The sequence below is a fragment of the Triticum dicoccoides genome, chromosome 4A (genome assembly GCF_002162155.2).
Source record: "Triticum dicoccoides isolate Atlit2015 ecotype Zavitan chromosome 4A, WEW_v2.0, whole genome shotgun sequence".
In the NCBI taxonomy this organism is placed as follows: Eukaryota; Viridiplantae; Streptophyta; class Magnoliopsida; order Poales; family Poaceae; genus Triticum; species Triticum dicoccoides.
In genome coordinates, this window is record NC_041386.1 from 669593465 (window position 1) to 669607609 (window position 14145).

Below are 14145 nucleotides of genomic sequence, written 5' to 3' on the forward strand. Positions count from 1 at the left end.
ACAAAGTCCGGACATGCACTTTAGTGCATGCCTCCCAGGGAAAGGAACCCCTAACGGAACTATTCTCCCTGGAAGATGTTTCTTACTAACCATGTAATATAACATAACTAGTTGGGCACTTTTCTGCTAAAGCACTTATGACCCCTACGCCTGGTCTCCATGCATGCCCTGGTTCTTACATAACCGAGAGGGTATTCGGACACACTCCAAACTATCGGGTCCAGAGGTTGAAGCGAAAAGGTCCGCAATGACAAACGATCTACAATCCGGCTAGAAGGCATTTTACATGTCATTTTAAATTACATAGTCAATTTGACTCGGTATATTCTTCTTCAATACCATCCAACATGCGGTCTAATTTATAGTCCTGTTGGGAATACTTGGCGGCCAGCTCGTACTAAATAGTTCAAAAGAATGACCTTGGGGTCTGCGGGAAAAGTGTTGCTAAATTTCTTCCTTCGTCCATTTCATATGCCACTGTAGGGCGAACGGAAACAAAATACTTTTCCTTGCTCTTGAGAATTTTTTTCCGTTGAACATAGACCCAATTTTTCCTTTTTTTGATTCCTTAGAATCTTTTTTTTGTCTTTCTGGCGGTATCAAACAGCCACCTAATATCTTATCCGCCTCTTCATTAAAATGAATATCTCCGGAAAATATTTGAGTTCCGTATGGATTTTTTTCTCCTCACTCGGACCAGTCCGCCTAGTCAACTTCTTGTATTTTTTGTGAGTTGTGTATCCACTCCAATAATACTATTGTCAAGTATCTTTAGGGATGAAGATTTCGGCAAGATATGAAGTTCTTGAAGAATGATAAAAAACCGATCTACTTCTTTTTGGTATTTTAGACTAAATTCTTTTGTTCCTCGATGCTCAATCAAACCCTCTTTTTTTAAGATGGAATCTTCCTCTGGGCTCTCGTATTCATCCTCTGAATCTTCTTCTGAGTCTTCCTCTAAAGTACCATATTTTTCCTCTGCGCTTTCCCCGGGGCTGCCATATTCGTCTTCTGAGTCTTCCTCTATAGTTCCATATTCGTCCTCTTGGGTCCTATATTTGCTCTCTGGGCTCCCATATTCCTCTTCTGAGTCTTTCTCTAAAGTCCTATATTCGTTCTCTGGGTTCCCATATTTGTTTTCTGGGCTCCCATATTTGTCTTCTAGGGTTTCATATTCGTATTCGTCTTCTAGGATTCCATATTTAGATTCTTCTAGGGTTTCATATTCATATTCGTCCTCTCGGGTCCTGTATTCGTCTTCTAGGGTCTCATATTCCTCTTCTGAGTCTTCCGCTCGAGTCCTATATTCTTCTTCCAGGGTCCTATATCTAAATTTAACAATTCCTGAACCCTTTTTCTCTTTTCTGTATCGGGGATCGTCAAAATAAGCAAAAATAGTATTTCTACGTAAAACACCCATAAGGGGGATTTCAATCGAAATCCCAAAACAGGATATAAGTTCTTTCTCTTGTTCTTGATGATATTGTAATGGAATGACGAACCTATTTCTTCGCTTTTTCGCCAACATATCTGAATTATCTTGAAAAATAGAAGGATAGATAAAATTCCAATGGCCATTGGACATGATTCGATCCGACGTTGAATACTCAAGAATTTCCCTATCTTTTTTACAATAAGTATTCATTTGATCTTGATCCTTGTGGAGTGAAAAAGACGCTATACTGGATCTACACATACTTACTGACAATATCCATAAATGGCTTGTTTTTGGTAATCGGCGAAGATTACCATATTGATATTCGGGCGCATGGTAAACATCAGTACTCCAGTGCATTTCACCGTCTGATTCAGAATAAATATGCTTTTGTACCCTTTCTTTAAAATGTAAAGTGGACGTTCCATCACGAATCTCCGCAATTACTTGTTCGGATTTTACATATTGATCATTTTGCACTAGAATCAAGCTTTTTGAGGGAATATTCACACTATATAGAATATCTTGACTCTGAATAGTTACATGCAAGTCTATATAACATAGAAAAGCAGGCTGCCCATGACGGGTACGTGTGGGGTGAACCAAATTCTCATTGAATTTTATTTTTCCATTCGAAGGGGATCGTACAAGGTCGGCAGTACCCCCTGTGAATACTCCGGCAGTATGAAAAGTTCTTAATGTTAGTTGAGTCCCTGGCTCCCCAATTGATTGACCTGCAATAATACCTATGGCTTCTCCCAATTCGACCAGATCACTATGAGTAGGACTCCGGCCATAGCATAATTGATAGATCCAAGAAGTGCTTCGGCAAGTAAAGGGGGTTCTAATATATATTGGTTGTGCTCGAAATGGTTGTGCTCGAAAGGCAGTTATGAATCGATTGACTAATCCAATTCCAATATCTTGATTTCGTGTGGCAATGCATCGTGAACCGATATATATATCGTCTGCTAATACACGACCAATTAGTGTTTGGACAAAAAGTTTTTCCGTCATCCCATTTTGAGGACTTACAGAAATACCTCGGATAGTACCACAATCTCTTCTACGCACAATAATATGTTGAACTACTTCAACAAGTCTACGTGTAAGATATCCAGCATCTGCTGTTCGCACAGCAGTATCTACAACCCCTTTGCGGGCTCCATAGCAGGAAAATATATATTCTGTCAAACAAAGTCCCTCGCGTAAATTGCTTTGAATAGGTAAATCAATCATTTGTCCTTGAGGGTCCGACATTAATCCTCTCATACCTACTAATTGGTGTACTTGAGATGCATTTCCTCTGGCTCCTGAAAAAGACATTAGATAGACTGGATTAGAAGGATCCGTTATCCAAAAATTTGAATTCATTTCTTGTTTCAAATATTCACTTGTTGCATACCATATCTCAACAGATTGGCGCAATTTTTCTACCGCGTGTACAACCCCATAATAATAGTGTTTCTCCAAAAGAAAACTCTGTTGTTCCGCGTCTTGGACTAACCATCCCTTAGAGGGTATTCTTAAAAGATCCTCGATTCCTAAAGAAATCGATGTAGTAGTGGCTTGATGGAAGCCCAGAGTCTTTAGTTGATCCAGTATATGGGATGTATATCCCATTCCAAAATGATCTATTAATCTGCTAATAAGTTGTTTCATACCAGTTCCGTCTATCTCTTTATTATGAAAGACCAGATTGGCCCGTTCCGCCATACATAAGTACCCCCTTTTCGGCTGAGTAGGATTCGACAATTGCTGAGTAGGATCCGACAATGGGCCTGAGTCAGTGATTCGAAAATTTAATTAACTTAATTGCCTCAATCTCAATCTGGATTCGCGTGGCAAATAATGATGATACTAGGGAAATCGGAATGCCCCCCGAAAGGGGAGGGGCATCGCCGAATCTAACTTTCTTGTTTAGGTAGTGTATGAATAGGCCTGACTAAATCCTTGTATGGCTTCCTCTATTTCTCTATAAAAAGAAATATGACAAAGAGTGGTTCGAATGTATATCGAACGAATTTCTTTTTTTCTATTTCCCATTATTAGATAGTGGGCATAATCTCATGATAAGTCCCCAAAGATTCATACTGAACTTCAATCGGAACTTCTCTTGACCCAATGACGCGTTGATCCAGGTTCCATCGTAGCCACAAGGGACTATCTAAACTAATTAGTTTTTGTCTATAAGCTCCCAGTGCATCATAAGAACTAGAAAAATGGGTTCTTTATCTTTCCTATATTTAGAATTATTATTATTATTGTAATTTACTTTTAGATTTGGATAGTTTCTGCAACTATTATATCTATTTGCACAAATACCTCGACGCTTTCCAATCGTTAATACATAAAGCCCGATAAGCATGTCTTGGGTTGGTACGCAAATAGGATCCCCAATAGCGGGAGATAAGAGATTCATATGAGAAAACATAAGTAAACGGGCTTCTGCCTGAGCTTCCAAGGATAAAGGTAGATGAACAACCATTTGATCTCCATCAAAGTCCGCATTGAAACCCTTACACACTAATGGGTGTAAAGAAATAGTACGCCCCTCTACTAAAGTGGGTTGAAAGGCCTGTATGCCTAATCTATGCAGGGTAGGTGCTCTATTTAACAGTACAGGATGTCCCCGCATAACTTCTTGAAGTATTTCCCATACAATGGGTTCTTTTTCCCAAATTTTCCTTTTAGCAATCCTTACATTAGAAGTGGCGCGTTTCGTGATTAAATCGCGAATTACAAATAGCTGAAAAAGCTTTATTGCTATCTCTAGAGGTAATCCACATTGATGTAATGAAAGCGAAGGACCCACAACAATGACAGAACGCCCCGAGTAATCGACCCGTTTCCCAAGCAGAGTCTCGCGAAACCTTCCCTCTTTACCTTCAATTACATCTGAAAGTGATTTGTATACTTTATTGTGACCATCCCTCGTCGGTTGCCCGCGGGACCCACTATCAAGAAGTGTATCCACGACTTCTTGTACCAATTTTTGCTGGCACATTACTAAATCTGCTGGCGCTAATTCACTTCTTTTTAATAGGTAGGCAAGATTGTTGTTCCGACAGATAACTCTCTTATAAAGTTCATTAATGTCTGAAGTCACTACTTTATCTCCAGACCTATAAACAATAGGTCTCAATTAGGGAGGAAGAACCGGTAATAAGCACAAAACCATCCATTCTGGTTCTACATTTGTTTGAATAAAATGTTTCGCCAATTGCATGCGTCTAATCAAAAAAACTTTTCTTATTCGTCTTTTTCTATCTTCCCACTCATCTCCACTATACCCCTCGTCTTGTAATTCCTTCCATTCGACCAAAGAATTCTCTATAATAATTCGCAAATCCAAATCTGCTAATTGTTCTCTAATAGCACCTGCTCCTGTTGCAATTTCCCGATTTCGAATTGTTGCAAAGCCTAGGGTAGAAAAAAGGGAGAAATGTTGTGGTTACAGGATGCAATTTCCTCTTCGAATAAACCTCGTAATCATAAAAAGTGGGTTTTTTAGTGCTGGGCCTAGCAAAAGAGAAATCGCCGTATACTAGGCCCTCCAACTTCTTAAGAGGTTTATCTAAAAGATTCACGATATAACTAGGAAGACCTTTCAAATACCACACATGAGTCACGGGACATGCAAGTTTGATGTATCCCATTTGATATCTTCGTATCCGAGAATCCACAAATTCTACCCCACACTTCTGGCAAAATCTTTCGTCTTCGTTTTCAGCTCCGCTCGCACGAGAATTGCCACAAGCGCAAATCCCGCTTTTTATGGGTCCAAAGATTCTTTCGCAAAACAATCCATCTTTTTCTGGTTTATCGGTTTTATAATGAAAAGTAGAGGGCCTTGTGACTTCGCCAACGACTTCTCCATTAGGTAGGTTTTTGTTAGCCCAAGCCTTTATTCGTTGAGGGGAAACGAGTCCAATTTGAAGTTGTTGATGTTTATATTGGTCAATCATAAAATAGAAATAAGAAAAGAATTTATATTTATTCCGATCAAACTTCCTCCCTATTAACCTGGAAGTTCTTTTCAGATACAAGGAAATGATTCAGTTCTAGAGCCAAAGATCGTAGTTCTCGAACGAGCACTCGAAAAGATTCTGGAGGATCTTCATGATTAGGTATTCTTTTTCCCCAGATCGTAGCATTAAGTATTTCTTGGCGAGCTATAAGATGGTCAGATTTATAAGTAAGTATCTCTTGTAAAATATGAGCAACACCAAATCCTTCTAAAGCCCAAACTTCCATTTCTCCTACTCGTTGTCCCCCTTGCTTGGCTCTTCCTCTAGCCGGTTGTTGTGTAACAAGTGAGTAGGGCCCAGTAGAACGCCCATGAATTTTCTCATAAACTTGATGAATTAATTTTAAGATATAGGACTTCCCTATTAGAACAGGTTGCTCAAAGGGGTCGCCTGTTCTTCCATCAAATATTCTGCTTTTTCCCGGGTACTCGGGTTCAAATACCCATGGATTTTTTGTTTCTTTATTGGCTTCATATAATTCTGAAAACACAAGTTTTCTTGAAGCCTCTTGCTCATATCTCTCATCAAAGGGTGCTATTCTATAATGTTTCTTTAGCAGATCCCCCGCTAATCCGAGTGAGCTTTCAAATATTTGTCCCACATTCATTCGGGAGGGTACTCCTAAGGGATTGAAGACCATATCAACGGGTGTTCCATCTTGCAAATAGGGCATATCTTGCATAGGCAAAATTTTGGAAATGATCCCTTTATTCCCATGTCTTCCAGCTACTTTATCCCCAACTTTGATTTCACGTTTCTATAAAATATATACACGAACCATTATGTCGAGCGGGTCCCTTTGGATCCATTTCACATCGATAACGCGCCCTCTTCCACCTATAGGTAATTTCAGAGAAGTTTCTTTTGAAGTGGAAACCTCAAGGCCAAATATGGCCCATAATAATCCAGCTTCCGCGATATAAGATGATTCGCTCGCTATCTGAGGCGTTAATTTACCTACTAAAATATCACCAGTTTCTACCCAGGATCCCAACCTAACAACTCCATTTCTGTCCAAATTGCGGAGTAAATGTTCTTCTAGATGTGGTGTTTCTTTAGTGATTTTTTCAGCGGAGCCCTGGCTTGTCGTATCCGTCTGAATTTCATATTTCCGGATGTGAAAAGAGGTATAAATATCTTCATATACCAAACGTTCGCTAATTAGTACTGCATCTTCAAAATTGTAACCTTCCCATGGCATATAAGCTACTAATACGTTTTTTCCTAAAGCAAGTTCGCCCCAACTGTAGCAGCTCCTTCCGCTAAAATTTGTCCTTTTTTAATGGATTTACCCCCTGGAACCCGAGGTTTTTGGTGCATACAAGTATTTTTGTTAGAGCGACGGTGGTTAACTAAAGGAATAATTATAGTCTTCCCACTACTTCATAAAAGTATCTTATGACTATCAGTAGAAATGATCTTTCCCTCGCGTTCGGCTATAATGGAAACCCTCGAATCTAGAGCTGATTGGCGTTCCAATCCAGTTCCAACATGCATTTCTCGGACCGAGAAAGCGAAACTGCTTGGCGCTGCATATTAGAACTCATTAAAGCCCGATTCACATCATTGTGCTCAATAAAAGGAATGAGAGAACCCCCAATAAAAAATATGAGAAAGGAAAAATACTTCTAACATGAATCTGTTCCCATGCAATAGTCAAGAATTCTTGACGGTATCTAGCCGGAACAACCTGTTCTTCCTGAATACCTTGATTCAAGGACAAAGAATTTCCTGCTGCTATCATATAATATTCATCTCTATTTGGTGATAGATAAACCACCTGTCTCTCTTTTTTTTCTTTTGCTTTCTCAGCAGATATTTCATAAAACAGACTCTCTATAGATCCCCACAAGTGATCAATTCTCGCAAGAATTGCTAAGGATCCAGTAAGTCCAACATTGATTCCTTCAGACGTGTCAATTGGACAAATACGCCCATAGTGACTCGGATGAATATCTCGGCTCCGAAAACTTGCGGTTCTCCCCGTCAACCCTCCAGGACCTAAACAACTCACTTTTCGCCCATGAACAGTTTGTGTCAATGGATTCGTTTGATCAAAAACTTGAGATAACGGGTATGTGCCAAAAAAGGTCTCATAAGTAGTTATTAATAAAATTGAAGTTGAAGTTGGAGTTACCAAAGTTTGGGGAGTCGGTTTCGATTGACGTATGAATACTCTACAAATAGTTTTTTGAACTGCATGTTGTAAACGACCAAGAGCCAATCCGAATTGATCTTGTAACAGATCCGCAACCGAACAAATACGTTTATTTTTCAAGTGATTCATATCGTCATCGTCAAGTATACCCGTTCCAAATTTCATTCCAATCAAATGATCCGTAGCGGCCAATACATCTCGTGGTAACAAGAATGTATTGTTCTGAGGTATATCAAGATTAAGTCTCCGATTCATATTTCGTCGACCAATCCTTCCTAATTCACATTTTTGTTGAAAAAATTTCTTTTGTAATTCCTCACATAAGGACTCCGAAAATACCAGGTCCCCACCTACACAAGCAAATTTTTGATAAAACTCCAAAATAGCTTTTTCTTTTGACTCAATCCTCTTCTTCTCCTTAGCATTCGGGAAAGACAAGAAAATTTCAGGGTAGGAAACATTATCTAGAATTTCTCTTAGATTCGAACCCATAGCTAATGATAGAACTAGAATAGATATCTTTTGTTTTCTACTCACGCGAGCCCATATCCTTTCTTTTTTATCAATTGCTAATTCCGATCTCCCTCCCCAATCTGATATTATAGTCCCAGTGTAGATAGAAATTCCCTTATGATCTAATTCCGAGCGGTAGTAAATACTAGGACTTAGCAATATTTGATTGATCACAATTCGGTATATTCCATTTATAATAAAGGTTCCTAAGGAATTCATTATAGGAATGTTTCCGATAGAAATGGTTTGCTTTTGCACATCGAAACCAAAAATTAATCTCGCAGATACATATAATTTAGAAGAATAGGTGAGTGATTCATACACAACATCTCTTTCTTTTATCGAGGGTTCTAGCAATTGATATCCTTTCGCAAATAATTGCAATGCAATTTCGTGATCTGGATCTTTAATTGTTGGAAACTTGTCAAGTTTTTCTGCCAAGGCTTGATTAATGAACCTACAAAATTGGATCTGACTAAATCCGGGTATTGTGGACATTCCCTCGTTTCCATTCCGGGGCATCTTAATCTTAAGTTTCCTGTTTATCAAAGAAAAATTCCATTATCAGCTCACTCTTCATCAATCCCTATGGATCGATCTAGCAATCATGGAATCTATATTCTGTTTACTGAATCACATGAAATTCTAGGGAACTCCACATATGTATTTCATATATGTATTTCATACATATGAATAGAGACCATTTCGACGAAAGTTCGAGTTTGCCAGGGGTACAAATGAAATGAAAATGAATTGATAAAACATTCCTACAAAACAAATTCTGCCACTTATACTTTATGTTATGATATTCTAATCAGATTGGATGGCAAAGATTTCTCATTTTATCTCCTTTCTATGAATGTAATAAAGTCGTAATATAATATACTAGAAAGTTTGACTTTACTTCGATTTAGAATAGCGTGCTTACTTTAATTTCTCAAAATAATTTGAGGGTTCTTTTTTATTTTGGATCGGATGTAGTATAATTGCTAGAAAATTTAGTATTTCATTGTGGAATTCTAAAATAAAGTAAGTCCCTTTTTTAAGTACATGCTATTCTAGTTATCCACCTCTCCCCATATCCATGCTTTTCTTTTATCGTAATTTCACTTGGGTAGGCCAAGATAGTCAGGTTATACTCTATATCAGTATTTAATTTAATACTTTGAAAAATTAAAGCATGATTCCCCATAGAGATATGTACATAAAGGGGATCTTTGGATAATAATGTTGTTCGGACCTAAAGTTTACCTATACACGGATTAAGCATAAAGCCATAATATTTTATTATGCCATTGAAGGGGGGGGGGAGATAATACCGATTTAAGAGTAGTTCACTACTGCAATAAAAAAAGAGAATTCTAGTTAACGGTTCCAATTTGTTCTGAATTTTGCAGCCTGTGAATAGAAATCCATTTTTTCTTCTTTTTCATCTCAATAGAAAGAAATGGGAAGTTTTATTGTGTTAACAATGTATGTTTTAAGATAGAATCTATCGAGGAGAATAATAGAAACTAGATCAAAAAAAGCAGGAATAGATTTTTTGAAAAAGATTGGAAAAAGTAAGTAGAATTATATTCAAAATAAAAGAAAGGGTCTTTTCGTAAGAAAACATGGATGAATACTTGTTGTTTTCTAGATTTTTGATCGGATTTTTTGGCGGCATGGCCAAGCGGTAAGGCAGGGGACTGCAAATCCTTTATCCCAGTTCAAATCTGGGTGCCGCCTGATCAATAAAATACTTAGGTTTTTTTAGTGCTGATCGAATTCGATAAATTTTTACTTCACATAAGTTCGGGAAAGAGAGTAACTGGGCCTGCCGATACTGGGTTTAGAGAAACCATACCATAGTTCTATCCTCAAACTAGGGTTAGGATTTTTTTTGACAGTAGTGGCCAAAATGGTTATCAATAGGGGTGAGGTAGTGTTTCCTTATTCTTTTATTATATGAATTTGAATTGGTTCTTAATTGAGATTCGATTTGATAATTTTAAAATACGAGGATAAGATGTCAGAAATCTTGGTATCCAAAGAAAGGTCCCTAAGGGGCATTCTTTTTTTTCAATCTAAGATTCAAGAAGGGACTCCACGAAAGAATATCAAGACTTACTAATTATTATACATTTTTTTATCGTACATCTTATGTTACCTACATACACTAAAGTAAGGACTACTTAATTTTAACGAGAATCAGATTAAATAGGTCGATCAAAAATCAATTTAGGAGTTCTGATAAAGTCTCTTCATTCTTTCATAGAATGATACAAAGCAAGGCTGCAAGGTTTAGGTCAAAAATAAACATAGGTAAGGTAGGTATCCAATAAATATTTATCTATCGATAATTTTATGGTATATTCGGGCTTCCTTTGCTTAAAAAAAAGAGTAACAAAAGGAATAAAATATCTTCCTATTCCCGCTTCTTCTATTCAGGACATCATTCCCGTACTCTTTCTTTTTTAAGGGAAAAAGGGCTATAGTATCGTATTTTTAATGCTCTCTAATTCTACCAGAATTCCTATAAGAATTTGTTAGGAGTAAATTCCTTGAACTGATTGATCCATGGCCTTAGGGCGGAATCCCTTTTTGACTCTGTACCCTTGATTCCACTATGATTATTGATCAATAGTAGAATAATCCCTTCATAGAAATAGGAGACATAATTTAGATGGATATAGTAAGTCTCGCTTGGGCTGCTTTAATGGTAGTCTTTACATTTTCTCTTTCACTAGTAGTATGGGGAAGGAGTGGACTCTTGGGGTACTACTAATTGATTAAGTAATCAAATTGTTGTATCAATTATTTTCTTTAACATTTTGCATTAATCATTTTGTCAAACGTTATTCTTTAATCTTTTTCTTTAGTTTTGTTTCACTCCTGTAAGAAACTCTTGTATTGTAAGTTGTAAGAAAGAGCCATTATACCAATTCAGAATTTCTACTAGAAATGACGAATGGTTAAAAAAAGTTCTATACATAAGAAAATTAGACTTTCTTCCATGGAACTATTCACGGCATATCACACATTTTCCATTTCCTTTTACTTTTTACTATAGTCTATTCTTACTATTATTTTTCTTCCCTTCCATGGATTCTTTGGTCAAGAATTGTCTTAGATTTTTTTATTTTGACCTGATTGAAATTAAGTGGATGCAATGAAAAAGGAAATTGAATTAGACTACTTAACTATTTGAATCTACTAATCTATTCTATTCTATGTAGATTCAAAGATAATATAATAGAAAGAATCTAAAGTGTCGTAGAACAAACTATATGTAGTTCTTTCTACCACACTTTAAGATTCCAACCAGATCCTTTCATTTAAGACTTGGATTTTTTTGATCCCTTTTTAATTTCTTCAATGATTAATTGGAATTCCAATTAATTATTTGGGCTGACTGTTTTTACATAAATAATAAGTAAAAAAGAAGTAGGAACTAGAATGAATAGTGCAGTAGCAATAAATGCGAGAATATTGACTTCCATAACCTCTTTATTTTTTATTTTCACAATAACTCGGGATGTAATCCCATGGAGAGGAAAAAGGGGTATCTTGTAAATTCAAGGGTAGGGCTTGCATTCTGATAATACTGAATCAATTCAATATTATGAATATCGGATCTATCAAATCAATTCATGGATGAGAGTTATATTTCACGGATGAGAGTTATATAGTATAACATAGGAAGATCCTCTATCCACACTAAGACCAAAATGGGTTTTTTGATTGGATTAGGAATTCCCTCTTTTTTAATCCTTTTCTACTTTTTCTTTTCTATATCTCTAACCCACGAGCTTTCTTAATCTTATACTTTCTTAATCTTATACAATTTCCCTTCCTTTTTCTTATAGTTATACATACAATTATGTATGTATTATATGACCAACTTTCTATGGGTCACATAGACATCCAAATAAGCAGTAGAAGTGAGATGGGGAAAAGAGGTCTGAAATAAAAAGGGAATACGATTTATGTATGGATTCCGGTAAAATACCGGTACTCTATTCCATAAGAGTGGAATAGGTAATTAAGATGAGGATGGTATCATCATAAAGAAAGATAGAGTAATATAATATCCTAAATTCTACTAATCCACATATCGTATGTGTGTCTTTCTTTATCTTTATCGATCGGGAGTAGTGAAAAAAATTCCTATACGCCTTCCCTGCCTCTTTAATGAGAGATGCAAAATAAAAAAGTGAAGTAAGGGTGCCCTGTGGGTATTTGATCTTGCTCCCTGCCCCTTTTTTCATGGAAAAAGGAAATATAAATTTCTCCATTCATTGAACCCTAGTTCGGGACTGACGGGGCTCGAACCCGCAGCTTCCGCCTTGACAGGGCGGTGCTCTGACCAATTGAACTACAATCCCCGCGGGGTGTATGGCATACCCATTCTTAAATAGAACCATAAGAAGATTCGATGCGTCTTTCGTACTCTAAGAAATAGACGAATCATATACTACATACCCACATATTATACGTGGGTATAGTGAGAGTGACATAACTAGTATGTCGTGATTTTTTATCACTAAAAATGGATAATAATCCAGCCTTCAATAAGAAAAACTCTTTTGTTTATAAGAAAGGAATGAGAGAGATATGGATTAGAAAAAAAAATCCCTTTTTCTTTATCTTTTATTTCTATAGATCAGACATTTTATTTTATGGAAGAAAAACAAAAGGATTTAGTTCATATTCACGAAGCCCTGGATTTTTGGTTTGGGCCGAGCTGGATTTGAACCAGCGTAGACATTGTCAACGAATTTACAGTCCGTCCCCATTAACCACTCGAGCATCGACCCAGGAAGAATTTATTCTAAGGTTTTTGCTAATGTATGATTAACCTCCTTTCATAATACTCCCTACCCCCAGGGGAAGTCGAATCCCCGCTGCCTCCTTGAAAGAGAGATGTCCTGAACCACTAGATGATAGGGGCATCACTAGATGATAGGGCCATATACAACCGCTCGTGATTATACTATAATCATAGTATGAGCAGTTTTTTGGAATTGTCAATATACTCGAAAAGTATAAATAGATCCAAAGCAAAGAGTTTTTCCAACTTTTTTGTTATGTTTTCATCTAGGATTTTTTAGTTGATCGTTATAGATTAATTCTCCGTGCTTCATTTAGTGTTCAGACCAAAAATGCATCCATCCCGCACTAAGTCAAAAAATTCTCTAAAAATATAGAGAAAGTTTCAAAAACAAAGAAAAAAAGTGAATCAATTTAGTAGAAAAGTACTCTATCAGATTCGAACCAACGACTTACGTCTTAGCACGAGATTACTCTACCACTAATTTAAAAAGCCCTTTATCGGATTTGAACCGATGACTTATGCCTTACCATGGCATTACTCTACCACTGAGTTAAAAGGGCTTTTTATTTAATTCAAAAATTAGCCACTTGGATTTCCCATTATGGGTCCACTGCATAATGTACATATTATATATATAATATATAGAGATAGAGAGAGAGAGAGACATTATGTAGAGATTGTATATGTATATATCGATATTTTGAGAGATCAAAATAAAATTAATAAAAAAACATACCCTACATAACATATCCAACTCTTCTTGGCTCAGGGTTTTCCGTTTCCGAAGACTAGTAAAATAGGCGGATTCTGGAACCCCAAGGATTCAATGGTATATGGATATGGAAAATATAAGATTTCCGATCCTAGCAGCAAAGGCGGGGAACAAATACCCAATAGGATATAGGATCCTTGGGAGGAACTTTTGGTAATGGCCTTGATCCTCTATGCTATTGTTTATCTGTTCTTAGTTCTATTGAACTTTTTTCATTCTTTTAAACAAGAATCTAATAAACTAGAATTGAGTCAGTGGAAAAAAGGAGAGAGAGGAAAGTGTTAAATGGAGAGAGTCGACTAATCAGAGACTTTTAGGATCTTCTTTACATCAGGTAAATCTGTCGGCCCTGTCCGTTTTTTTCTTTAAGTTACGACTCTTTTCTGCTTACTTCTATCAAGCCATAGGGAAAGTCTATGA

At 36.8% G+C, this 14145-nt stretch overlaps 2 non-coding genes and 1 pseudogene across 2 annotated transcripts; 1 reads left to right on the forward strand and 2 right to left on the reverse strand.

Moving 5' to 3' along the window:
* Nucleotides 1-406: 406 nt before the first annotated feature.
* Nucleotides 407-3494, reverse strand: LOC119284022 (annotated as a pseudogene).
* A 6301-nt stretch (nucleotides 3495-9795) lies between these two features.
* On the forward strand, nucleotides 9796-9865 carry TRNAC-GCA. The gene has a single exon. It is a non-coding gene; the product is annotated as a tRNA-Cys (tRNA).
* A 3576-nt stretch (nucleotides 9866-13441) lies between these two features.
* On the reverse strand, nucleotides 13442-13513 carry TRNAT-GGU. The gene has a single exon. It is a non-coding gene; the product is annotated as a tRNA-Thr (tRNA).
* Nucleotides 13514-14145: the final 632 nt, after the last annotated feature.